Below are 12,368 nucleotides of genomic sequence, written 5' to 3' on the forward strand. Positions count from 1 at the left end.
TAGGTACATCGGGGTAGGCGTATTTTAGAAGCACCAGTTGAGTACTTTTAGTCTTTGTTTATTTATGTATCTTTATGGCTTAGAAACCATACCATGTTTTTACAGTATTATTTTATAATACTCCTCTTGCTGTACGCATTATACTTTACAGCCAGTATTACGATTGTAGCAGTTGATTTCTTCTGCATGAGAAAGAAGACTGTTCAATAAATACTTTTATTGAAAACGCCCATCTCTCCATTTTCTCTGCACCTCTGATGAAAGAAGCATGCGCGATTGACTGAGTAAAATATCGATCTATTGTTTCCACGACTCTGAAGATACGTTTTATCTTGGCGAAACAAAGTTGTCATGTTTATGCGGTTGTCAGAAACTAATCCCTCCTTGTTCATTTGAGAAAGTTTCTAGTGACCTCTGAGCTAGCTGGCACTCACAATTAAGTTTAATATATTCGATAGAGACCCAGTCGACCCAAGTCCTACGTCACATCTATAGGGTATTTTATTCCAATGCGCAGAGCCTATTGGGAATATAGGAACTACACTACATGGCGCCCAAAGTTTGGTACGGCACTAATTTAACGCTAGATACTAGAGTAACTCAGTAGTTTGGTAAGGCACTAATTTAACGCTAGATACTAGAGTAACTCAGTCACAGAGACTCCTTTTTCCCGTAAATTACTCCAATAGACGTCTGGAGCGGGTTAAAGGATAAAATATCCGCCGTAACTGAGTAGGACGAAAATCCTTTGTATTAGCTTTTGTCCAACGTTGAAGGATACAGTGTTCCAAAATATTGTGCACCTTATCTTTGTTTCCTTGAAACTTGCTCTGCAAGACTTTCAACAAAATGTTGAATAGCGACACCGAAAACGGTGGAGATGAAGTAAATGCAAACCAATCTGGTTTAAACCTTACAGGTTTCCAAGAAACTGATGTGGATGCTATAATCATCCCAGAAAATGTACGGAAAACAATAGCTATAAAGCTTATAGAAAATGGTCTATCACCGAGAGGTGGTAAGGTAATTTCTGTGATAGAGGCACACGAATATCAGCAGAGAGAGGTTTTTCTATTCATTGATTATCTTCCCTGAAGCAAATCCAAGAACACATGTGTTCCACTTCTACAAGATAGAGGAACCTCCAGTGGAATACGTTCCTTTCGAGGACATTGAAATTCCACTAACTTACCAAGAGCATCAGCTCTGGTTTAGAGGCGCCCTACAACATCAAAATGACATTACCCGACTCTGTCCACTAGGTAGACCAGGAGCAACATGGCCGGTACTAGCCATCTATACACCACATCCTGACATTGAAAGAATGACAGGTCCAGAACTGTTAGGTCAGCTAAAACTTTAATTAAAATACATAGACAATTGGTACAATATGTCATGCGGACTCTAACAGTCCAACCTGCTATAAGAATTGCACAACCCACCCCTCATCAGGGGAACACAAACAAAATTACACCACAGACTATACAATCGGTCATTGGTAAATTACCCACAAAAAGGGAACAAATTCCATTCTGGTTAGCCCAGAAAATTACTCAAATAGAGGCAGTATTTCCCGATAGAATCCTGTGTTTCTCATGAGGTGTACTAACAATCGGTTTACCAAGGGGAATTCGCACCACACCTGGAGGACTGTGACACTTGGGGTACAGTCTTTCCTCCAATCTACACAAAAACACATGGCATTCTATCCATGGCGGTAATACCAGACGTCCTGAAACAGATTCAAAATGAATACGGGGCTGAGCCAGTTTTAAATCTCGGAATGAAGTTACTGAAGGATTTCAAACAAGTCTCAGCTATAATATTAGCTAATATTAAAGGTGAAGCAGCATCCGTGGCAATCCGCCAAAAACTAAAAGAACTTGATGTAACTGAGCAACCATATGAACTGGCAAGAAAAGAAAAATCCTATGAGGAACTAGGTAGAGATAGTTTGGGTGGGAAACCAGTAAAGCCCAAACAAACGGAAAATCCTGAAAAAGTTTTTATTAAAAACAATCTCACTACTCCTAAAAAGAAGTGGGAAAACACTAAACAGAAGATTCCTAAAGAGAAGCGTTCTCAATCCAGTGGTAGGTCTCCTCAAAGGGAGCCCTCTGAAAAAATGTATAACCTCAGAAATAGGGATAATTTGAAAAAACCAGATAGATATCAAGATACTGATACAAGTTCCTCTTGTACCTTTCAGACTTCCTCGCAGAAATCCAAAAGAAGAGGACGATCAGAACACAAGTAAGACCGCGTGAAGGTCAAAGACGATCAACACGTTCCAAAATATAAGAAAACTAAATTGACCAAAAAGAAGGTAGCAGGTCTAAAAATCAGACATGCCGAGGATCTTGAGGACACAACTCAAGAACGGGGAGTGGGCCCAGACAATGCTGGACAGCGCAGCAGAAATTACCATAGCTTGCAAGATTCTGAAGGATCATCTGGAGACAGTGGACTTGAATGAGTATATTCAAGACGAAACCGCCGACACCAGGGTTAGTGTACCCCATAAGTTATATGAAGTAACATTCAGGATAGAGGGGGACATAACTAGAAAAATAAGAGCACTCTTTTGGGAAAAACTCTCTAAGGGTTAGGACATTCTTCTGGCTGAAAAAGACTGGCCACCTGAATTTGTCAGGGAGTGCCCACATGACGAAGAAATAATTATCATATGTAAGTCCATCTAGCACTCAATTTAAAATGCATTTCAATTGCTTCTTCAAATTATTGATTAGTGCTACTCCCACTGGAGTGTTTAGTCTTGGAACACTATTTTACTGACTGTAAATTTGGAGACAATGGAAAATCCCACTGGCTGTTGGTGGTGTGCACTATTTTTCTTGAACCATATAGGTTCTCATCCGTGTAAAGACAAAATTTCGAAAAAAATATTTCATCCAAAACTCATCTCAATTGCAATCATTGAATTTAATCAGTTTCATCATTGTTTCCGATTCATTTTGAATGTAAATCCATTAACGTGGCAACCTTCAGTATTTACAATTTATATCTACCCGATGCATTTCGGGTCCAATGTGACCCTTCCTCGGGGGTCTGTTGGGAAAATCAAGGAATTACAATCAGCCTCATATTCATTTTAAGTAATCAATTCGAGTTCGAAAATCATACATAACGGTGCTGTTCCAGTAAACAAACTGTTCATCTTTCGATACTTAATCACAACCTAATTGTGCGTGTCCTTAACGTTTTGTTCATATCGTTCTGTAAACGTTGTTCGTGACTCTTTCATTATGAACTCTATAGCACTTGTGTTTATATTTAAAAAAACATGGATTCGAAACTTAAAAAACCTGAATCTTAAAACGTCCCGTTTTGTTAAAGACTCATATTAGATCAAAAACGCTATTGTTTACACAATGCTTAAAGGAAAATCGTTCGGAGACTTACAGAAAATGATCAGCGTCCCGCGCTTCAAGCAGTCTGCCACTCAAATTGTTGGAAACATTCTGCATTAGTCTCTCCCCGTAATAAATGATGTAAATTGTAAATACTGAAGGTTGCCACGTTAATGGATTTACATTCAAAATGAATCAGAAACAATGATGAAACTGAACTGAAATTCAATGATTGCAATTGAGATGAGTTTTGGATGAAATATTTTTTTCGAAATTTTGTCTATTTATTTTATTTATTTTATTTGTTTACATTTGTAATGCGCACAGCTACCCAACAAAGGGTTTCCCGGCGCGGCAGATCCCAATAGCAATGCGGTTACAGAAAACTAGATGTTAAAGAGCCATGTTTTTAGGGCTTTTCTGAATTTGATGTAATTTGACTCAGACCGCAGTGTATGTGGCATTGAGTTCCAGAGAGAAGGTCCTAGGAATGAGAAGGACTTGCCACGCATGCGTGACAGCCTGGTCCTTGGAATTTCAAAATGATTTGCCGTGGAAGACCGAAGAGATCTGGAAGGACGATAGGGGCGCACCAGGTTTTGCAGATATTTAGGAGCGGTGTTGGTGGAAATCCTGTGCATAAAACAGAGATTTGAATTTAACTCGGTTTTCAATTTTTAGCCAGTGTAACTTCCTGATGTATTTAGTGGTTGGAGTAGAGATGGGAATTTTACAGAGTAGTCTGGCTGCTGCATTTTGCACTGATTGCAACCTGCGGACAAGCAGCTTTGTTCGCCCCCAGGTACAAAACGTTGCCATAATCTAGCCTAGATGTTATTAGGGCATTGACAACTGTTATCTTGGTGTTTTCAGGCAGCATCCAACAGATCTTTTTTAGCCATTTTAATATGGCAAAGCAGGTGGCTGAAGTCTTTACCGCTTGCTGATGTAAACTGAGTGAGTCGTCAATAATGACGCCCAGGTTGCGAGCATGAGTAACCGGGGTAGGGGGGGTGCCCATTTCAGTTGGCCAATGTTGGGGTCCCCAAAGTTCTTTATTTTTGCCCAACACGATTAACTCGGTTTTTTCGCCGTTAAGTTTTAGAAAGTTTTTTTGCATCCAGTCGGCGATTTTACAGAGTCCGAGTTGTAGGGTGGAGGAATTGTCAGAATCTGCAGCTGATAAAGAAAAAAGCAGCTGGGAATCATCAGCGTAAGAAAACATTAAAAGCCCTGTTTCCTCCACTATTTTGGCCAGGGGGCTCATATACACGTTGAAAAGCAACGGGCTAAGGATAGAGCCCTGTGGAACTCCGTGTTTGAATGTCATGGTATCGGAGCAGGCAGTTTGTGAGAAGACCTGGAACGTGCGGTTTTCCAATAATGATCTAATCCAGTTGAGAGCTGCCCCACGGATGCCCAGGGAGTGGAGTGTTTGGGCGAGGACCGCATGCGACACGGTGTCGAATGCCGCGCTGAGGTCGAGCAGCACAAGTGCCACTGTTTCGCCCTTGTCCACCATGCGGCGGATATTTTCGGTTACCCCCAGCAAGGTAGTTTCTGTGGAAAAGCCTGCACGAAATCCCGACTGGTGGGTTGGTAATAGGTCATGAGTGGTGATGAAATCAGTGAGGCAACGATGTACATGTTTCTATGGATGAGAACCTATATGGTTCAAGAAAAATAGTGCACACCACCAACAGCCAGAAGAAATAATTATGCCAGCCTTCTCAAATCATATTCCTATTCATAAAACATACACCTATGCCAGAAAATGGGCTGTGGCCTAGGCTCCAGCATTCTATAAAAATCATGTGGGATGGGATGAGGACTCTCCTCACCACAAGATCCAGTTAAAAAAAATCAACCTACTGCTCAGCGGCAATATCCAGTTAAGCAAGAAGCTAAAAAACAGGTCAGGGAGATCTTAGATCAACTTGAATACCAAGGGGTGATTGAAACATGCACCTCGTCAATGAACAATTCTTTGTTTCCCGTCTCCAAACCGGACAATACATATAGTCTAGTTGTAGACTACAGACATTTAAACTCTTGTTGCAAAACCGTTGCAGTACAAAATGAACACAGTGCAGCACTGATAAATAACATTGTGCGCAAAAAATATAAAACTACATTAGATATTTCAAACCGTTTCTTCTGTCAAAATATCAAACTTGAAAGCAGGTATTTGACTGCTTTCTCAATTATGGGGACACATGGTCACTTCTGTCGTCTCCCCCAGGGATTCAAGAATAGTCCAGGGTTATTTTCAGCCAGAGTAACAGCCAGAGCAAACTTATGATGATGAAGCATTATCTTATGTCGATGACATCTATCTTACAGATGATGACTTGGACAGGCACTTGAACAGAGTGAACACAATAATACTTGGTTTCGCATCTGAAGGGTACAAATTCAATAAAAATAAAAATAAAGAATAGACCACCTCAACGTCCTATTCTTAATATACGAACTTTCAAGTGAACGTAAAAGCCTGGCAGCAAACTTTTTAGAAAAGTGTGCGCTGCTCCAACCTCCAAAAACGCTAAAAAACGTAGTCAATTCTAGGATTCCTGAATTTCGGAAGAACTTCCATTTTAAATTACGCAGAAAGGGTTAAACCTCTCTACGAACGAATCAAACCTGATTTCAATTCAACTAATTGGACTCAAAAACACACAGAAATTTAGCGTACAGTGCAAACAGACATGTTAGCAACAACCCATTTACAGACACGCGTAAACATACGCAACCTTGTAATCCGAATCATCCCAGGGAGATGCGGATTTACATACCTAACCTTTAATGAAGGTGAAAAGGTACCAATAGCTTATAAATCACACTTGTGTACACAAGCTGAAATTAAATTCACTTCAACAGAAAAAATTCTGACAGCGGTTCAAACTGCAGTAGCCCTAGCACAGGGAAAAACTTTATGGTCGTTACACCTGTACCTGCCTTCGAGGCAGTGACAAAGAGCAAGCATTCCGAATGCAAAATCTTTACATCCGAGATGGATACAATGGGTTAATTCTCTTGCTGCAACAGACGTTGAATAAGTCTTTGATCCTTATTTGAAAACTAAAGAATTTCTACAATACGAACAAGAATGTCCTCTGCCACTGAGATTCTGCCTCTAGAACATTACAGATGTGTAATTTATACAGACGGATCAGCACAGCAAGCAATTGAGGGAAAACAAGCTTATAGTGCTGCGTGCACGATTGTTAAAGGTCGCTGGCGCGATGGTAAATTCAGACCGATGGTCACAAAAACTCAATCTCTAGGAGACTGTACAGCTCAGCGAGCTGAACTACAGGCTTTCAAGATGGCGCTGGAAAATACTGATTGCGAATTCCCCACACTCATAGTGTGCGATTCAGATTACTGCGTCCAGTCTTCGAATGAATACTTGCATAACTGGGTTCAAAACGGTTTCAAAGACGCAAAAGGTGGCACAGTCAAGCGTAAATTGCTTTGGGAGCAAGTAGTTCTATTACAGAAAGAACTACAAAAGACTCACGTGATCCATACACCGAGTCATCAGCGTGATGGCATTCACGTTGCAGGGAATTCATTGGCTGATGAAGCCGCGAAGGCAGCTCTGCAAACGGCTTCCGTAGCTACAATCACTCGTTCAAAAACAAAAATAGACAGCGAAATAATGCAGGCTGTCACCGCTTCCAATAAAGAAAGCCGTAAAACGTTACCGAAAGGTTTTCCACTCGAGTACTCCTATATAACTGATGCAAATGTTCCTTTTGCTCGAATCCAAACATGGAACACATATTAGGACCAATCTTAGCAGCACATGAAGGGCTTGCCTCTGCGCACGCAGGTGTTTCCGCCACAGTGTCATTATTAAAGCAAAGATTCTGGTTGCTGCGCATGAGGAAACAGACCCGAAACTATGTTTTGGAATGTGAAATCAGCCAGAAAATGAAAGTTTCAACAGTGAAACACCAGACGCAGACGCCCCTTCTAATTTCAGATAAACCATTAGCATGTGCTTACCTGGACCACTGTGGTCCCTTACAGAGGGATGGCAACTATAAATATATCATGGTCGCAGTGGATTCCTGCACAAGATTCATTTGGATGTGGCATCAGCACTAGGCTGACGCCCGAACTGTTATAAAAGATTTGTGAGTCTTTATCGGCACATAAGCAATCGGCACGCTACATTCTGACCAGGGTCCTGCGTTTAGCTCTCAAGCTTACAAAGAGGCCATTGCCAGCTTGGGCGTTGCATTGCGGTTCTCAAGTCCATTCCATCCTGAGGGAAATTATGTAGTGGAAAGAAAAAAACGGGACATAAACCAATCTATAACAGCTAGGGTATTAGCCTCGGGTGACGGGTGGGTCAAACATCTAGTAAGTGTCCAACGTAGTCTTAAGAATCTGCCACGAAATTCTCTGGGTGGAATCACTCCATATGAAATCCTTTTTGGTACTAGAATGATTGTCGAAGACCTCGATCGTCATACTTCAGTGGTAGAACAAAAACCCTGTGATATCAAAGACCGTTTGGCTGTTTTACAGGACTTAAATGAAACAAGAAGAAGTCTAAGCATCACATTACAGAAGCCAACGACCACTGAAGAAAAACCAACTGTCCCAGCAAGACCTGTCTGGATTCCAAAGATTGGGGATCTGGTCAGAGAGTAAATAGCAGACAAGAAGGAATTTGGGCCTTCTTACAGAAAACCAGTACCTGTCTTAGCAATCCACGGATCAAGAACAGTGTTACTGCCACCCCTTGCTGGAAGAAAGGAGAACCGGTTCGTGTCAATCGACCTGATAAAACCACATCATGTGGCCAATAATAAGTAGTAGGCCCAGTGGACTCCAAAGATGTAGCAGAAGACCAAATCTTGCTACAATCCAAGAGGTTCAAACTGGGAGACTAATCACCTTTGAGGAATCTGCAGTAAGAAAAGAAGGACTATGCAACAAAGCCATGGAACTTGTGCCTCTTGAAACCTAAATAACCGTTTGTCAAGAAATTCCCGCCTACAATGATGTAGCATCTGACTATACTAACATGTCAAGGGACTAAGCAGCTCCAGGGATTTTAAATAATCCGGATGCAATACCAACAATTGACAGAACTTCCTCTGGCTATTTCATCAATTTTGATACATTGTCTGAGAATCCCAGTGAGCCCGAAACAACGCCAGCAAATAAAACTTTCGAGGAACAAGAAATAGAACTTTTTCACCAGCTTGCGAATACATATCTGGTTTCACCATGGGTTGAATTTTGGATTGCGTTAGGTGTACTTTTTCTCCTACTATGGCTCATTCTCGTTTTAATTTTGGGAAAGCTGATAGATGGAAAATATAGTAAAATGGATACAGCAAGTAAGAACATCAACTTGCTCCTGAAACCACACAAACCATCTCATCGTGAACAAAGAGACCGGTCATCAGTAAACATCACAGCCGTTCCCCTACCTGGTGGTATAGCATGGGACAGAACTGATTATGACATTTATGGACCTGTTGAAGATTCCACACCAATTTAGGGTTTCCTTGAGTGATTTTGTTTCACCCAGCACATTTTCTGATCCTTGGGAGATTGAGACTGCTAATGACATGATGGCAGACTAAGAAATGTCAGCAAAATTTGCAAAACATGAATACTTAGAAGGTTCATCAGATTATGAACAAATATATTGTTTTAATCATTTTGGTCACCATTACTTGCACAAATCTGCAAATCCTAGAAATGTTTAACTTATAATCAATGGGAACATTGTCCAACGCCACCAAAGGGTAGTTTAAAACCTGAGAAGTATGGACATTTTTCATAAAATGTTTTTGATGTCACAAATCCAGAAACATTTTACTTTAAAAATGGTAATAAGACCAGAATGAAAAGTATGTTGACTAATACTTTAATTTATTCTGCTGCCTTTTATGCTCAATTGTCCACATTACGTTTTGACTTTTGGAAAGACAACATTGAGACGTAAACTGTCTGGGGCACAAAAGACTGGCAGGTGCAAGGTTTTGAAGCCTTATTCAGAGCCTGCATCATCCCAGAACAAATGGCCTGGCTAAGATAAAATATTTAAACAAACTGTCCATACCTAAACCCTCACCTGATAGTAATAGAACTACAGATGAGGGGGTAGATGTAAACTACATTTTACAACAAAGCAGAACTAATCCTCATTGGAGAAAATGGTTAATCTGGCCCACAGACACAAATAACTGTCAAGATAGATTCCTGAACAAGACACAAGGGTTTACAGTAACTAGGCCAGATCCAAGATATGTCCAGAGACAACATCCAGGGATAATAACAACTTACAGTGTGGGAAAAATGTGCTTGGAGTGGCTACAAATATCCGCACTTCCAGATATAAAACAACACTTAACTTTACTTAAAGATGGCGTTGATTTAAGAGACTTCTTACAAGGACCTCCTAAACCAAGTCATAAATGTTTCATATACGCCGGTATATATGCTGCTTATAATGAAGCATGGAAAGTCACGCAAATGGAAACTGCAGAACGAATACTAGATATTGATTGTATTAATTTAGAGAAAGCTCTCTCTGTAGTTGACAATGGGTTAACGACTTATCCAGAATGTATTCTTTGGACAGCATTGTATCCTCTGCCATAGACATAATGGAACAAGACTTGCTCATGTTACAACATGGACAGTCTCAATTGCGTTCTATAATGCTGCTAGGCTGGACGTTACAAAACCCTTGTTCAGGCTATGTGCCTTGGCGTCTAATCAACACCACGTCATTGTTTACTGGATTTAACCTTAAAGATAAACAAATCTCTTTGGGACAAAGGGGAGCAGACTATAGGGTGCTGAGCATAGAAAAACTGGAAAGATTACCATTAACTGTTTTTGAGAAACCAGCCGTAGAATGAATACATGGCACCATCACGATCCCAGTGACGATTTTCCAGCTTCAGTATTGCTTGAAACACATACCAGCAGGCATGAATGAAAGGTTGGGTAAAGAATACATAAAGGCGACCTGGGATTTACCATACACACACACACATGTTGGAGTAGGGGAAAGGAGGTGTTTCTTGGTAAAAATTGCAAAAACGCGCTAAGCGGTACTCTTTTATGTCAGGGTATTAATTTACACGGAGCCTGCAATATGTTCTTCGAACAACTTATCCTGTTACCAGCAGGGTTCTCTGGCAGCAGTGATAGATCCAATTTTTAGGCAGCTTTCCAATGGGAGCTACATAATGTTGAATGATCACAGCTGTTGTGGAATGATGCCAGAGGAATAACCTATCTCATTAGTGTGTCAGCCAGGGTCACTTGTTGTATGCAAGTATTGTTTTCTACAAGCAAGACAGACAGGGAGTCGCCGTCATGGCCTTCACTGAACAGCTCTTCTATTCGAATTGATACTTTAAGCAGCATGAAAGACATTCGTTTACAAAAAACGGTGCCACTGACCTCGTCCAAAAAGTCGTATGATCTGCAAGTTGCAAGGTCCTCTGCAGAGATACATGCCCTATTATCAACAAACTGCCCAATACATTTCGCAGAAATGTTAGGTCGTATCTTAAACGGGTCTGATACCAGTGGTATTGTACATGTATTTAAGACTATTTTTTTCAGGACTGTTAGCATCCATTGAAGCAGTCCTAGGCATTTTTCCAAACTTCGTGCACTCCGTGTTCAACGGCCTACCTCTCATTTTGGGACTCGTAGCAGGGATACTATTTTTGTTCCTTCTGCTCAGATATGGCAAGTCCAGTCACAAGCGATACCCTTATTACCCTGGAGAAAACTTGTGGCAATGCAGTATCGTGAGCGCATAACACAGATTCTTGGCTTGGCTCGTTTGAGACATCTGAATACCACGTGGTTCCTATAGTTCAGACCAATCTGGCAAGATTACATCTTACCTGTTCTAAGATGCCTGCTTTTTGGAGAGGAATGCGTGTTGGATATTTGTCTGACACTTCTATCAGCACTGCCAACGGATGTTGACGCTTCGCTTGGTTCGGTAACAGCTCATGCATTGTGTTGTCCCCAGCGGCTACCAATCCTGATGACGGCATTCATGGAGATCTCACCAGCAATTCCAGCTGAAGGTGAGATATGTGGGCCAACAGGCACACAGGTACCATCTACTGGGAATATTGCTAATGCGACTGACGCTGACAGCGATGCTTCTCATCTGTGTACGATTGATCTACTTAATGAAGTGGTTCAACTTTCACGTACTGTGGTAGACTATTTCTTTGCAAGCTTAGAAGATTTAATGTTTTTTCCTTTTGAAATTAGCACACTGCATTCTACGAACTCTGAATTCGACCTTCACTTTTTCAAAACAAAACTTCTAACTTTGGAACTGTATTTTTCTACGATTTGATTTGACTTTTTTCCAAAATTGAACTTTTTTTTGGCACAAAGTAATCTGATTGAAGGAGAACTATTCTTAGAGAACAAGAATTCTTTGAATACTTCCTAGAGACAATATTGACCTTATATAGAAAGCAAAACAGTATATATATTCTGCTATGGGATGGTCTCGACCTTTTTATTCTCTATTTTAAGAGCCATTTCATGAATGTAATTTTCAGGATTCATTCGGTTAGCATTGCCCATTTCATAATATATGATAAAAATGAAATCATTGATTTCAAATGCATACAATACAAATGCTCATTTTTTAATACAACCATTTCAAATGCATTTTATGTATTTTGGGTGGGATTGTAAACACATTCTTTAGATATGTTGTAGTGCTTAAATTTAGTAATGACGAACATAATAAAGTGGAGTGGGTGTTGCATAGCATTTTAGGACCCTAGTGTAATTTTCCCGATTCATGCCCTTATATAGGTATAAATCACCTTGTCCTTATATAGGCATAGAAATCATAACCATATTTAGACATAGCCCATGCAGTCCAAATACAGGCATGGCTACTTCCACTAGTTCCGAAAAGCCACAACGATTTCTTGGAAAACTCTGCTTAAGCAGTTAGGGACT

General features: G+C 40.5%; 1 protein-coding gene across 1 annotated transcript in view; it reads right to left on the bottom strand.

Moving 5' to 3' along the window:
* Positions 1–12,368, bottom strand: part of CEP85 (centrosomal protein 85) — a 416,919-nt gene that overhangs the window by 106,116 nt on the left and 298,435 nt on the right. The window lies entirely within an intron of this gene.

Source organism: Lissotriton helveticus, chromosome 3_1 (assembly GCF_964261635.1).
Source record: "Lissotriton helveticus chromosome 3_1, aLisHel1.1, whole genome shotgun sequence".
Taxonomy (NCBI): domain Eukaryota; kingdom Metazoa; phylum Chordata; class Amphibia; order Caudata; family Salamandridae; genus Lissotriton; species Lissotriton helveticus.